This window comes from Neolamprologus brichardi, chromosome 5 (assembly GCF_056152115.1).
Source record: "Neolamprologus brichardi isolate AB-2024 chromosome 5, ASM5615211v1, whole genome shotgun sequence".
Taxonomy (NCBI): Eukaryota; Metazoa; Chordata; class Actinopteri; order Cichliformes; family Cichlidae; genus Neolamprologus; species Neolamprologus brichardi.
This window is the reverse complement of record NC_142108.1, coordinates 6,026,461-6,042,419: the sequence shown is the minus strand read 5'-3', so window position 1 is coordinate 6,042,419 and position 15,959 is coordinate 6,026,461. Positions and strand designations below refer to the sequence as shown.

Here is a 15,959-nt window from a genome sequence, read left to right as displayed (position 1 = left end):
ATGATAAAAACAATTGAAGCGCACTATCCCTCCCTGTAGTTTGCATGCCCCTGCATGGCAAACTTGCATTATTTTACTTTTTGTGTCAATTCAATCCTATGTTGCATCTATATTCTTGTTTTAAGCTGTCACTTCAAACCACTTTTCCTGGACTTTGATGGACTTTGCCTACAAAGAGAGCCCAAGGACAACGAATGCCAAATAAGAAACCAGCTGCAGGGCCTCTGCCTATATAAAGATGTCCACAGCTGGTGTTTTGTGATGACAACTGTTGTTTTCCAAAGTGAATACATTATACATGCATAAGGACTAAGGAAAGCACAACTTGTGTCAGAGGCTGGCTTCTTGTTGGAGTATATGCTTCTTTGAAGGAATGCCTCTGCAGACATATATAAATGCTTGCTGTGAACCATCTAAAACTCAGCCTCCAAACATGATGCTGAGTGTCATCCAAATTCCCCCTGGGTGCTCAGGCTTCCTCCCACAGTTGAAATGCATGCTTATTTAGTTCATTGGTGATTGCAAATTATGAATATAAATGCGAATGAGTGAATGAGTGAGTGAATGAATCTATTACAGGCAGCATGGTGGTCCAGTGGTTAGCACTGTTGCCTCACAGCAAGGAGGTCCAGGGTTCAATTGTGCCATCTGTGGAGTTTGCATGTTCTCCCCATGCCTGTGTGAGTTCACGCTGGGTACTCCCTCCTACACACCGAAGACTAGTGGTGTTAGGTTAATTGGTGAATCCAAATTGCCCATAGGTGTGAATGTGAGTGTTGTGAATGCTTGTCTAACTCTCTCTGTGTTAGCCATGCTGGTACGATTCTGATAAGAACTTAATAAATCACTCTCACGGAAAGCCAACACAGCTTTTGTTAAAAGGCGGTGCTTGAAAGTTAAACTTGAACACAAGTGGCAGAAACAGGGCAAAGCAATGCATCCAGCTGTCCAGGGAAGAAGAGGTGGGTGCACTGATGCCTGAAACAGGTTTGTGTAATAAAGTATGTTGAGCGTTTATCTCTATGGTGACCATAGTTTTCCATTCATATAATCTAAATGTGGCCCTCAAAGCACCTCGCAAAAAAAAAGAGCTTCCTTTGTTTGTTATTTCAGGGGAACCAGAAATAGCACAGAGACTCTTGGCAAGTACCGATACAGTACCTGCCATAAATAAACAGACATGAAGACATTTGAATGCTGAACAGCTTCTCCACTTGGCTGTGTGCCTGCACTGAAAACCCCTCTGAGCTCTGGCACTTAAACATTTGATGCCAGCACACTCACCTGCTGGAGCGTAATCAGCTTTACGAGAGAGGAATGGTGAATAAGGCTCCCTGTGATCGGCTTTTCATTTTAGCAAGAAAAAAATAAAACAAAACAAAAAGCATCTTTTGCAGCTATCTAATAATTAAACTCTACACTACATCGCTCAGTGTAAGTTAAAATTTCTCTGCTTCTGATAAAATATTAGATCTAGCCTGGCACACTGGGATTTGTTTAGTACTCAGAGAAATTTAAAAATTACCATTTTGAACCCCTTCGAAGGATTAAAAGACACACTGCAAAGTCTCAAATTTTGATTTGTGCATTTTAACATGAGTGGCAGAGGCACCTCTGGCTGAGTGCATTGAAAATAAATGAAAAAGCCCTTTGAGGTCAGCAGGTTCTCTCATTGCTTCTTTGCAACTCAAATCATTTGCCATTGACGTTATTCAAGAGTATCCTTATGTAACACAGTGAGAACCAGATCCCATATTTACCCTCTGCTGCCTTTTGGTTGTTCTAATTTTAATTTCTTTTTCACCATTAGCTATGATGCAGGATGCTAAAAAAAAAAATCTTGGGCAAGTGGATAAATCCACTGGCTGCAAAGAGTCCTCTAAGTGCTGTGATGGGCTGTGATGGGAGGAGGTAAAAAAAAAAAAAAGATCAGCTTTCCTCTGGAGATATGTGATTTGCAATGACAGGATCCACAGAATTGTTTAAATTCACATGGTTTGCTCTTTCAATGATTTATAATGAAAACAATGCTTTCTTATCCAGAGAGAAAAACTGAGGACCTTAAAGCTTCTATGACTGGATTTGACATTAATACTATAGCCTGTATCATATTTATCATATATTTATGATGCTGCATCATATTTGTTTGTAATGTTTTAAAAATGTAATACTGTACTCTATAGTACTCATTTATGACAAAATTACTTATAAACTGTTTTGTTACCATATTGTTCCTCACAGTCTTCCCTGCACTCAAACATTTGGCAAAAAAATCTTAAATTTACTGCATTTCAAAGTGCATTGCAATCACCTTAACATCTTCAGTGCTTATGTTCAATTGCTAAATAATCACATAAAACTTACATTGCTGTTGATGCCTGCAGCTGTGACCTTTACAAGTGACAGCAGCACCCCCTCCGCAGGGGCCATGCCGAATCCCGCTGCGCCCTTCATGATTTCGCGTCATCTGAAAAGCTTGTTTCAGGAGAATCTGTTCCGTGGCAGTTTGCTGCCAGAGGAACCATTTAATCATGGATGGCTACCAAAAAAAAATCACAGCAACATATTATACTGATTACATCAGATTCAGTGTCCTGGCATGTTTTGGAGTTAAGGAACAATAACAGGTTGACATTTATTACTCTGCCGGCTTTTAAAATGCCTGGCGTGCTGTGGGGTTGCGCTTGCACAACGCTATCAGGCTGATGACTGATTAAAAATCATCTTTTCCCCATCATCTCCTCAATATGTTCACAAACACAGAAAAATAACCCCTCTGATCACCCGTTGCTATAGCAACTCCAGCTTTAGCGCCGTGATGCTACAAGGCCACGGATGCTGTGGTGATATCAGGCGTTTGCGGCAAAACAGCACAGTCTGTGAGCAAAAGTACTTGGCACGCCGTGAATAACGACCGGAGAAGATAATTAGGGACAGAAATACAACAAAGAAAAAAGCGTGAGTAGGGAGGACACAGAATATGATAATCACGCTTCATGTGGACACTATACAGGACAAACCCTTCATAGTTTCATGCTGTAAATGAATTAAAAGGCTACTTGGTCCTCTACCTTAAGAACATGTGTCAGTAAGTGTGCACTACAATGAAAAGTATCAGCAGAAAAAGAAACGATGTAGACTCTAAGACATTTTTTGAGACTGCAGCACAATGAGGAAGAACATGATGTTGTAGCGACAGATCCCCGAGACTCTCGTCTGTCTCTGAGTCGAGATGACAGCTGAGTCTACATTCTGCACTAACTACTGCTTTGCCTCGTTACATCACAGGTGTAGTCGTGACTGACAGCAAAGTGACTAACTGTTAAACATGTCAGATGTTGCTCTGTGCCACTCAGCATTATAAATCCTATCTTTTTTTGCTTTATTCCTTTGTTTGTGAACATTCAGAGAGAGAGATAAGAAGTATATTAATATCTCCTTAAACAGGTAAACTTTGTAGCAGCTCAGGAAATAATGCTCCTGGCTTGCTTTCCTGTCAAAATTTCAGTAACTAGACTGTTCTCAGTGTCGTGTCTGCTAGAAAGAGGAAGTAACAGGTAACAGGTGTATCCAGAGGTCAAGCTTAACTACTATCACCTCTAAGTATAAAAATCAACATGTACGCTTGGTTAAAAAAGATTAGTGTTTCATAACACATGTTTCTGAGAAGGCTGAGGTAAAACTATTCAACACAGTGCACCGATCCCTGGAAATAAATGACCTCGCTTTGCTGCAAAGCTCCTCTGCCACGCCATCGTAAGAGTGATCGATGCTGGTGAGCACATTGTGAACAGCTGAAAACTCGTGATCCCAGTTGGCACTAGTTATAAATGACCAGTATGACATGTTGGCTTCTCTCAGTATTTCCAGATGGCACCCAGCAATACCGCGGTCAACGGTCTGTCTGCGACCCAGCGAAAATGTTCGTCCTGGGTGGGAAGCATCAGGTTTATTTGGCTCAGCAGATTTCGGCTGGATCTATTTCTTTTTCCATGAGGTGGTAGAACAGTTTGTAAAACAGTTTGTTGGGAGTCTTTAGAGTAATTCATTTAGATTAGTTATTAAAAATCTTTGTTTCTATTAAATATAATTTCTGGACTCTTTTGGCCTTTTATTTGTGAGCACATATGGAGTATTGAATGTAGTCGCCATCCATTTGTTGCTTCCAGTACCAGGTTTTCCATTAGCCTATATGTTCCCCCCACACTTCATTTCTAATGTGTGTGGACATTAGGATGCTTCAGGATTTTTAGAATGTTAGAGCAACATTTCATCTCCAATAACAGTCAGATTCTTGAATTAGCTTCATATAGGTTCCTCCATCCCAGCGAAGAAATGTACTTGTGACATGGCAGTGACCCAGAGAGATTTCTGCCATCACCTTTGTACGGTTGTCAGCGGAACTCCTTTATACTAAAGATATAGTCATATAATCACAAAAAGCACTATACTCAAAATGGTTTGATGCAATACCTACTGAATAAAACATAAAACTTTGCCAGTTGTGTCACAAAAAAGCCACAAAAAGGGATTATAAAGATCTAACTAAAACTCCACATGTTAAAATGCAATAACTTTAAACGGTTGAACATACAGAATAATCATGGGAATTAACTAAAGATCGTAGTTCATTCTCTAATTAAGAGATTTTAAAAGATCATTTTGTGATGTGATGGCATTATTTTACTATAACTTCAGCTGCTTCTCCTCAGCTCTGCTGAGAATCATTAAAGTGATGGTTGGGACTTCCATTCAGTCAGTCTGTCAATGAATCTATTGAAACAGATTATCATGGATTTCAAAATCTTATTTAGTTGTCATTTGTACCCATTTTCAGTGATATCATCTTTAATAGCAGGAAATTAACCAGGCATATCCTTTCTTTTTGGACATATTTTTCAAGTAATCTATATTTGTCAACAGTACAATAAAACTGCAATTTGTATTTTTGGTGTGCCATCCCAGCACTTTTAGTCGCTCCCCACATGGCCACACTTATGAAAAATGTCTGGAGGTGCACCTGATTGTACAATACTTATCATTTATTTATTTATCATCATTATTTACAGATTTAAAAACAATTCGTGTAAGACTTCTTTTTCTTTTTCACAATTCCTCGTTTATGTGCTCATATACCTGTATGGGCTTTAAAGGTTATAAATGCAGGTCTCAATGAAGTGCATTTGTTGATTGTAAAAAAAGTCAACCTGTAACCTCACAGTTGGATCAACACCTCTCTTTCAAAAAAGAAAGAAGGAAAAAGAAGAAAAGGAGAAAACATTTTAACACAGAACAAGACACAAGCAAACAAACAATGGTACGAATGAGTTTACTTCACCTAAACGGTGTGGAGTCTGAAAGGAGGCACTGGAACATTAATTAAGAAGGCTTTTACAAAATAAACTGATTGAATCTGTATTTAAGTGATGCACTAAAAATATAAAGATCATTAAATCTGTCAGAGTTGTTTCCGTACTCGGTAGATCAAGGTAAATCAGTCCATCACACTGAGCCATAGCAGAAGCTTCGTGGCTCTGATTTGCTGCCAGCACATCGGTCAGAGTCATTTTTTTTTTTTCAATTCGTGTCATTACATCACCCACACCCGGCGTTCCCTTCCGTTCTGACGGCTAAGTTTGTTAACACAGTTGCTGGTAGCAAACTTACACACGCATAATACGTTCACACCGCTTTTATGTGTCAATCAATCACTCGAGGTTACAACGGAGTGAGCCTATCTGAAGGCTACATCTCAACTCGCTGAATCCGTTAACCCTAAAATCACTTTTTTTCTTTTAATTTACTTCTTTTCTTTCCGCTTTTCTTAGTTTTATCAGTATATCTGAGATTAACTCCTGTCTCTGCGCCCCCCTCCTCCTCCTCCGTACCCACTGTGTCCTATTCGCTGTGCCGTGCGCTCCGGACCCTTCGCTCCCTTTTCTCCCCTCCTCCCCTCCTTTCTCCTCCTATCTCCTCTCCTGCTCTCCGTGCAGATCTCGACGCACACGGGCACAACAGATGGTACAGTACCACAGGCTGCAGGAGCGCTAGAATCGGCTGTAGAAGTACTTTTTATTTCTCTGAACTTCACAGGGACGTAAAGTGTAATAGGAGTGGGGAGTGAGGACAGACTCGACTTTGACAGGCACTGGATCCTACGTTTAGTGGCGGAATTTGGAGTCAAGGTAAGTTGTGGTGTTTTTTTTTCTTTTCTGAATAGCCGTCCACATTTAGGAATGGGAAAGAAAAAAAGCGACCACGTACAGGCTTTATTTTATCGATCTGTTTAGTAAACCCAAACATTTGGGTTTGTTCTGAAGAATGTGCTGAATAAACTGACTATTGCAACCTGACGATTTTGACTATATATATATATATATATATATATATATATATATATATATATATATATATATATATATATATATGAAGTTATTTGACATCATTACCACTTTTTCATTAGTGATCGCATCCACAAAAAAACTGGATTTGAATATGTAACAAAGTCCGTCAATAATAAGAATATAGAAGAATGAACCGGAATCCTTAACACCTCTAATCCTTGTTTATTTATTTATTTATTCTTAACAGCAAGTTTCACTCTAGTTTCTATTCCCAGAGTTTATTACAGCACTCTATCTTCACTGGCTCCCATGAACAAACACATGCACAGTACGTGCTGATGCTGAACGTGCAGGAGATGCTCTCACACCACCCAGATAAATTAAATCATAAAACGATGCTGGCGATTGCCACGCCGCAGAGCAAACTTTCACCCTGGGGGAAAAAAGGCTGGCAAACGGTGACATGTCAGAGGTCAATAATGTTCCTGTGAGACCTGCTGTTGAATGAGGTTTACCTTAAGTCATTTTGTCATTGCTCAGAAGCAGATGAAAACTTCCAGATGTGAATGTAAAAAACTGACTTAACCTTCCTGTCGTGTTCGGGTCAAATCGGGTCAAATTAATCAACAAAAAGTTTTAATGACATGTTTTTCATTATGCCTCACATATGTCCTGAGGGGCAAATGTTTTAAGTAGTGGTAATTTAAACCATTTTTGATTTTTTTTATTTTTTATGCTGAAATCAGGATCTCTCAGGAACAGCTAGCAATGGATAGAAGCCGTACCCTTGCCAGATGATTGAGTCACACTCAGAATTACATAGGAAAATAAATATTACAGCATTTCCATTATAGAGTCATGCTATTCATCATTAACTCATGTCCTTAAGGTACTTTAAGAAGGGTGATGCACTGGTGAGCTGTATGTAATGATTTGTTTAGTCCCAGAAGAGGTCCAGACCTCCGCTTAACTCCATGTGGCCCCAGTGGCAGCAGGAAAGTGCAGCAGATTACCACCTAGCCTCGCAATTTGTACACAATTAGATCTCCGGGGAGAGAGCTGCTCCAACTTTGCTTTGCAACTGCTCTTGACTCTGCCTGAGCTTCTGGCACAATATAGATGTGGAAGGTGCGGAGACTGCTTTGAAAAAGGCAAATGCAAATGTACGAATCTGTTATTGTCGGTTTATCTACGAAGACAACAGTAACATTGCTAATTAATAGAAATAATTGGGAGAAGAGCAGAGCTGGTTCCCCTGGTCTGTAGAAGTAGCTGTGGGATCACTTTCACGAGGTTTGCTCATTCAGATCTGTGCTTTTTCCCAAAGTACTGCAGCACATTCAATTATGTAATATTACACTGTATCCTTTGTCTCTGAGATAGTTTATTTGTGCTCATTAAATTTTTTGTGGGACCGCTGAGAGCCACTAATGTGCAAGACCAACATAAAAAGCTGAGTTGTGCTGAGCGCCTGTACTGTGTGTAGATCTGAACACAGAGTGAGCCACAATATTGGTACATAAATTGGTATGTACTGCAGGGAGATATCACACAGAGGACCGGTGAGATTATCATATATATATAGCATTTCTTTTCTGCTCTAACAAGTGGAAGCAGTGATGCAGTGATGAGGAGGAGCAGAGGAGTTTGCTCATTTTGGAGGAGGCTGTGCTGCTTACACAGATGCTCCCAGTGTGGTATTTTTCATTACATTGTTTTCAGTGTTGTGAGAAAATAAACATAGTGGGCGAGGGGAGTTTAATGACTTAAGTCAGAAGAAACATCCACCGAGTGTGGCAGGGTTAGAGATAAAGTAATAAGAGATGGGACGGGCTGTTTTCATGAGGACTATAGCGTGTGAGTGCGGTCTCTCCTTTTGAAGAGCGGAATCAAAAGGCATGTGGATACTCAGCCACTGCAGAGGCTGACTGTTGTATTGACTTTACATAACACAGATGTGAGGTATGCCTCATAGATACACATTTTTACCATTTAAACTGTTTATTTCACTTAAAAAAATATTTTTCTAGTCTTAATAAGCATGCCAAACATATTAAATGCTACATTTCAGCAGAGAGAATTTTAAATTGCATGATGCATTGTTGCTCATTAGAAACCATTTCCAAACAGCCTGCAGACCCTTAGTTTCATAAATGTGGTGCCATGCAAATATGATGTGATGCTCACAGTAAACCATATACTGTAAACAAAATAAATCACGCTGACTTCCACTTCCACGTACGTCAAATGCTGCCGCTATTATCTCTGATTCAGGGTGCCCTGTTTAAATTAATATGCTTCATTTGACGGCTTTCCTAATTTTGCTGCGGCTCCTGTCCGCCCATCAAATTGAAGTCGAAGCTGGCCTCACATGACTCAAGCGGCCAAGCAGGAATAAGTGATACCACCAAGTCAGAGACTAAGTGCACAGCGGCTGCTGTATCCGTGCTTGTAGCACTCCATTTACAGTGAATCAATACCCCGCTGTGACAAGTGAGTGAGAGGAAAATAAGGGGGATACTATAGTAAAAAAATCCTGCAGTGATACCTGTGGCAGCTGTTAAGCACTCACGCAATGCAGCATCTAACATTAAGCTGCTAATCTCAACATGAAAGAGAAGACGCTCACGTTTGTGACAGAGAGGGAGGTTGCATTTAAAATGAGTACACTGAGCATACAGTGTATGCATACATTACGGGTTGACTGTCAGAATCCTTGTAAGCTCCTACGGTAGAGCTCCTATAGTAATGCATTTTCAATACAAACAGCCTTCCAGATCATCCTCTGACTCTTAAAACACCTCACAGCAGTTATAATAATAAATGTTATTACTGATTTATTATTATACATTGGGAGGCTGATAAAAGCAGAAGAAGAAAATACATCTGTGGAATTGACCATCATCACTTTCACGAGTGGCATGCAACAGTCAGCGTCTGGCATTGTGCACCGATGTATAAAATCAATAAAATATAAAATCAGTCAGGTGGACTGTCAGCTGCACTGAGCATCATCCTCTGTTTTTAATCACACGGGACATTTCATGTATTTTTTTTCTCTGTCCTTCCATCCAGTTTGAAGTTGGGCGACTGTTTGAAAACGCAGATGCAAAAAAAACCTCTTTGTGCATCAATCCAGTATTTAGAATCTAATTATGTTCTTTTTCTTTTTCACATAGACTCTGTATGAAAGATGGACATAGCTTCTGTGAAAAGTGAACTCAGTACATTCTTACTAATCAGTGAGAAACTCCTCACAAAAGACCTCTTCCCTGATCTCTTCAAGTCTTACTACATGACATGATGTTGGAGTCCAGACTGGTTTGACTGGCTTCAGAAACTAAGATGCAACGATTACAAGTTACTCTGACCAAGGCTTTAAAAGTCACAGTAGTTACGTCCATCTTTCATATACAATCAGTGAAATCCAATGAATCCACACCCACAGAGCTCTAATGATATACATTAGATGAGTTTATTTAAAAATAAATAAATAAATGGAACTTAAAATATTTTGTGAAATCTGCCTCAGCTAATGTCTTTTTACTTGTGAGATCCTAGCCTAATATCAGAGATCAAGTTTTCAGAGGCTGTAAAATAGGCTCTGACATCTGCACGCCTCAAGAGTTGTTCAGTATAATGATACCTCCACAGCACTTAGCTACAGACTGTAGTTGCACATGCAATATGTATCAGGAAACTATTTTTGTCCATGTTTCAACTTCCACACACCACTGACTGTGCAGTGCCTCCCATGGATCATTGTTTACTCTCACCTTTACTTTTTTAAGATGCTTTGTTTGTTTCTCTCCTTAGTATTGCAGCTCCGCTTATTTACTGCAACGTGTTTTGTAATTTGGTGTTGTGAGGGAGGCGGAAGCTGACGGGAAAAGAAAAAAAAGAAAGATGCCAGTGCACGCTCTGCAGAGCAGATCAGCTGTGGATTGTCAGTCTCTCGCCGCTGCTTTCTTATTAGGCTGGTTTCTTCTCTGCAGGCACTTGGGACAAGTTGTTGACATGAGTCATTATGGGTCGTACCAGGGGAAGACACGGAGCGTGGTTGTGTTGTAACATGTCACGCTGCCGGCTCTGTTTACGGAGAGGAAACAATTAAGGGTTTTATAAATTGAGAGAGTGTGTCCATGTGGAAATCACGCAGGAAGGAGTTGTTTCTATCCTCAAACCTCATCTTTAGAGAAAGGGTTACCACAGCACCACGAAGCTTCAAAGAGCCACCCTGCCAGGCCATCCACAAATAGAAAATTTAAAGGGGAATTTTAAATTGAAGCAGATTAATATTTCACCTCAGGATTGATTCGCTCTGCCGTTGTCCGACATATTCATCCGCAAGTGAGTTGCTTATGCAAAAGTCAGGCAGTGACGTTGGTGTGGTCCTGATCTGGCACATCTCCTCTTTTTCACACTGCATTAGAAGTAACAGGCTACCTATTGCTGTCATTGGCAGTTTGTCACCCTACTTTGCCTGCTCTGTTATTTTCTCATTCACAGTAGTGAGAAGAAAAAGGGAGGTTAAAGCGATGTGGATTTGTGGTGTTGCATCTTGAAACAAAGTGTTGTTTCCATTAATATTTGAGGGTCTAAAGAAAATTTAGACATTGACATTTTTGCACATCAGTGCATGTCTGCAGTATGTTTCTGCCCTATAGAACAAAACGCTGATGAAATGTGTTGAAATTTCTAGCAATATTTCCTTTTAATTTCCGAAATCAGTTAAATAAAAAAACTACTGTCGATGTAACAAGATTATTATCTGGGACAAAAAAAATGAAGCACTTTCATGTTTGTTGTGTTCTGCGCATGAGGAATGTTATTGGTTTTTCTGTCTCTTTTAATACTGTCTTACGTGTGGCTCTGGTCCCTGTTGCATGTTGCACAGTTGAAGGACAGGGGCAATCTGTTTTCATTAAAGTTGTATGACAGGACCTGAATACATCGGGGCTGTTGCATGACTACAATCAATGGCGCTCTGGTCGTTTGTCACCATGGTCACGTGGGCAGAGATGTGCCTTGACTTGCCCCCTGAATCAGGACTTAATGAGAGTCTGAATTCAGCCTGAGGGATAGAAAGTATTTTTTAGACACCTTCAAACGGAGGCGTATTTCAGCTCGAGCAGGCTGTATTGTCTGTGTGTGTTTTCTGACTTCGCTCTGGATTTCAAGCGAGATGACAAGCTCAGATTTGTCAGTTTGCAGTTTTCAGAAGAGCAACACTGCGGCTTTGGCTTCTGGCAGAAAAGAGGAGAATGGGGAGGAAAGGCTCGGTGATAGAGCTGGCAGCTTTTAAGACAGTGTGCAATTAAATCAGAAATGTTAAAGGAGGGCAAGGATTTTGTTTTTTCTAAAGGAGGAAACTTCAATCATACGTGAACTGCAGGCTTAATCACTATTGTCTCATTGTATATTCTCAAATCAGTAATTTCCAAATGGAAGTAGGATTCTGATTCGTAATTGTTGTTCAAATAGCTTGGCATTGGCTAGTTGTATGCAGCTGCCATTATCTTTATTGCCTCAATAAAACAGAGCATTAAACCTGGGTTATCTGAGGGGTTGTTGACCACTTAGGGGGCCCTGGAAACTGGTTGTGAACACAACACTGACCAGATGTCACCTTGAGAGAGAAAGCTAAAGCAAACAGTTGACACCGAGCTGTTACGCAACTTCATAAAAAGCTGTATAATGAACCACAGGAGAGGAGGGCCTGAAAAACAGGACCCCAGAAGCAGAGGGCCAAAGCCAAAAGCTTGGGGTGATGCTCAAGTGATAGTTCAGGACTATAAAAGGAGGTTACAGAACAGAAACCTAAAACCACTAAAAAAGGCCACTATTCCCTCTCTTACCTCTGATTTCTTGAGGAAATTAGCACTCTTTTTAGGTGCTAAATGTACATGTTTGCCTATCTTGTGTGGGTGGAGTCAAGCTTTTTACTTTTAGAAGCAAAGCAGAAAGTCATTTAATGGCTGATATCCTTATTAACCTTGTTATCCTTATTCTCAGAGTGTTTAAGACGACACAACCTTCTCAAGAAAAGTTATCTTCGAGATGATTTATATCATGCAGTGATTTATATCAATGCATATAAAAGCACCGCCTTGCATAGAAGATCCAGTGAAGCACGGTGGACAGCTTGTGAGAGGGGCTCTTACAAAAAATACAAAAAAAAATGTCCTTCCCAGATGAGCGCCTACTTATCTTATATAAAAGAAAGAAATTCTCAGCATTGGCAGCTGCCATTTCATTGCTCTAAAGGTCTTTGTATGGTGATATAATCCTAAAAGACAGAGCGATTAGGGCTTTAAAGCCTTGCATTTGTTGACACTATAAGACCTGCAAGTAAGCCTTCATACTGTTTTGAATTATGACTATATATTATGCTCCCAGGATCATTTAATACTGTCAGGATTCCAGCACAAAGAATGAGGCTAAAACTGACTTACGCACTACAAGAATATATCAAAGCAACATATTTAATCACTGGAATACACGTGTGTAATTATTGTTAGATGCTCCCCTTGTGCCCTATTGATGGAACAGTTTGCCAGTTTTCTCTCGTTGCTTTGTATGCAGCATATAGCTTTGAGTTCTTGAGAGAAATACACAGCTACACTTGCCTCTTTCACCTCTCACAGTTAGATTCAGAACACCTGGGTTCACAAACAGAGTTGACAACACCCTCATGACACCGCTTAATGGGACTGTGAATTTTGGGTTGAGTAAAACCCAGGATATCCCGAACTTGCTGGCTTTGCAGCACATATCCCAGCTGGAGTCAGCTCTCTTTCTCTGGTATTAGATTGGTTTGGGTTGATCTTGTGGTCTTGTGCTTATGTTTATTTCCCGCTACAATTCGATATTTGTTTTTCCATTTAAAAGTTTAAAGTAAATCTAAATTTAGATGTTCGTGAACAGTGGAACAGTAGGACTGCTAACAATGGCCCAAAACAGTGTGTTTAGGTAAACAATGAACCGAACTCAACAATAAGTTTTGATATGCCAAACAGGACTGCACATTTAGGTGATAGTTCTAAGATCATCACTGCAAAAGACCCATCTATCCTTCATACATGTTGTTGTATAATAACATCCTGATGGATTCAGCCATATTCCAAGATTTCAGACAGTAGTTTTGTCTCACTCTGCCCCATATCTGAGCAAATTTGTATCCTTTGCTAATTTGACAACCTTCTTCTTTAATAAGAAGTAGAAGTCTCACATTGAATGAATCCCACTCGACTACAGATAAGGGAGGAGGGAAACTGAGCCGAGGGAGCAGGTGGTAGACTTGAATGAGCAGATCTAATAAAAAAAAATCATTCAAAACAACTGTTCCTGCTCTTCTTGCACGAAAGGCAACAACAGAAGCACTTATCTGCGCTGTAATGTACATGAATATTTTATCTCTACTCGCTGTTTGGTGACATAAAACAAACGTCTTGGACATCCAAACGATGAAAAAAAAAAGTCTTCCAATTTTAGTAATATGCAGCGTGCAACACACACCCTTCTGCTCAGTGCGCTTCTCTGCATTGAGCAGGATCGGTACTGTACTATGATGCCACACTGACTGTGTAACCAAGGCAACTAACAACAGGCAGAGTGAATGGTCAGATTAGCTGCTGAAGTGTGAAAAGGAAGCGTTTCAGATTTTACATAAAGCAAAATGGTCGTACATCAAAACAGCCCGTGAAAAGCAGAAATGAACAATTTCCATGTGTGCACTTTATCTCGTTTTCTCTGTTGCATAAACAAATACCACAGAGAAGATCTGGAAATTTTGCAGATTCTCACATTAAAACAGGAATATTCAAACGCCTGGCTCAAAAGATGAAGCCCCATAGCCTGACATTAGGCTGGAGATGAGCTAATCGCAGACTTCAGGAAAAGAGGGGTTGGTGGGGGTGGATGCCTCCATTAGCGATTCGGATTCACACCTCAGTCATTCATCTCACTGCCTCCCACCGCAATGACCCCCCTGTCACATGTTCTGAGTCACCTGGCCCCTCGCCACTCCTCCCTACTTGTTTTCTCAGCGTGTATATACGCTTCTCTCCCTTTCATTCTCTTCTTATAGAGCGCCGCAGCACACAGAGAGGAGATTAACTGTATCACTGCCTGGACCGAGCAAGAAAAGAGAGGAAAGTATATTTAGGTACAGACAGCTACTACTGACTGGAGAAAGGCCTCAGAGGTAGGCTTTCTTCATTCACGTGGGAGGTAAAGAAGCACCATTTCTAGGGGTTTTTTTTGCAGTTAGCCTGTTCTTAACTTATACCAAAAAAGGCCAAGCAAGCATAGGAGGACCGACCCCATGGGTTTTTAGTGTACCCGCTCCTGTTTTCCCAGCACACATTCGTATACATTCACTTGCCACCAACCATCATAGAGTTAAATGAGTCAGTCCCTTCAGACTGGCTTTGTTGTGCCTCAACAGTTGCATGTTGTTTCTGCCAGGAACATTGTCGTCATGAGAGCATTATTAAAAGAGAGCCACATGTCAAGAAGCATGCATCCTTTTAAAGGACTCTGATACATAGCAACAGCAACGGGAATACTTAAATCTGCCGTACATGTTCAAAAAAGTGCCACCGGATGAAGAAGTGTTTTAACCTCAAGGGCCTCTTTGCAACTCTTCAGAAGCTTTTAGTCACATTACATGAGCGTTATCGAGTCTGCTCTATTTCAGTGGGCAAGTTATTACAATTGCAATACAATGTAACAAAGCATTAGTGTGCTGCTGCTTTCCCATAGTTGGTGTTATGTGTTTATATCTGCTTATAATTAACATTGTGCCTGTGTCAATTTCAAATGCAATAGACAGGAGGTTTTTTTAACCAGCACATGTAGAAGTAGTGCTTTTCCAGTCATTTACAAAGGCCTCCTCTGAGCCAGTAAGTGTGTTGCACTATGTTACTGTATCATCAGCTCATAGGTTACAGATTTACTCCGTCTGTGTGCGCATATGTGTTCAGCGTATTTGGCAAAAATCTCTTTTCATTTAACATTAAGTACAATGAAGACATTGTTAGTGACAGTGTTGGGTAAACAAGGCTTTAACCAAGTTAAGTTATTATCTTACTATAATGAGCCTATCGATATATATACACTACTAGTCAAAGGTTTGGACACACATTCTCATTTAATGGTTTTTCTTTATTTTTATTTGTATGACTATTTACATTGATTCTCACTGAAGGCATCAAAACTATGAATGAACACATATGGGATTATGTAGTAAACAAAAAAGTGTGAAATAACTCTAAACATGTTTTATATTTTAGATTCTTCAGAATAACCAACCTTTGCTTTGATTACTGCTTTGCACACTCTCGGCATTCTCTCGATGAGCTTCATGAGGTCGTCACCTGAAATGGTTTTCCAACATCCTTGAAGGAGTTCCCAGAGATGCTGAGCACTTGTTGGTCCTTTTGCCTTCACTCTGCAATCCGTCTCATCCCAAACCATCTCGGTTGGGTTTAGGTCAGGTGACTGTGGAGGCCAAGTCATGTGACGATCCATCACTATCCTTCTTGGTCAAATAGCCCTTACACAGCTGCAGGTGTCTTTGGGGTCATTTTCCTGTTAAAAAAATAAATGATG

The 15,959-nt window shown here is 40.2% G+C and overlaps 1 protein-coding gene across 1 annotated transcript in view; it reads left to right on the top strand.

The window, feature by feature from the left end:
• Positions 1-5,909: 5,909 nt before the first annotated feature.
• Positions 5,910-15,959, top strand: part of LOC102778568 (caM kinase-like vesicle-associated protein) — a 45,266-nt gene continuing 35,216 nt past the window's right edge. Inside the window, exon 1 of the mRNA XM_006784725.2 lies at positions 5,910-6,185. The gene's annotated coding sequence lies outside the window, so the exon portion shown is untranslated. The remainder of the gene's footprint in view (positions 6,186-15,959) is intronic.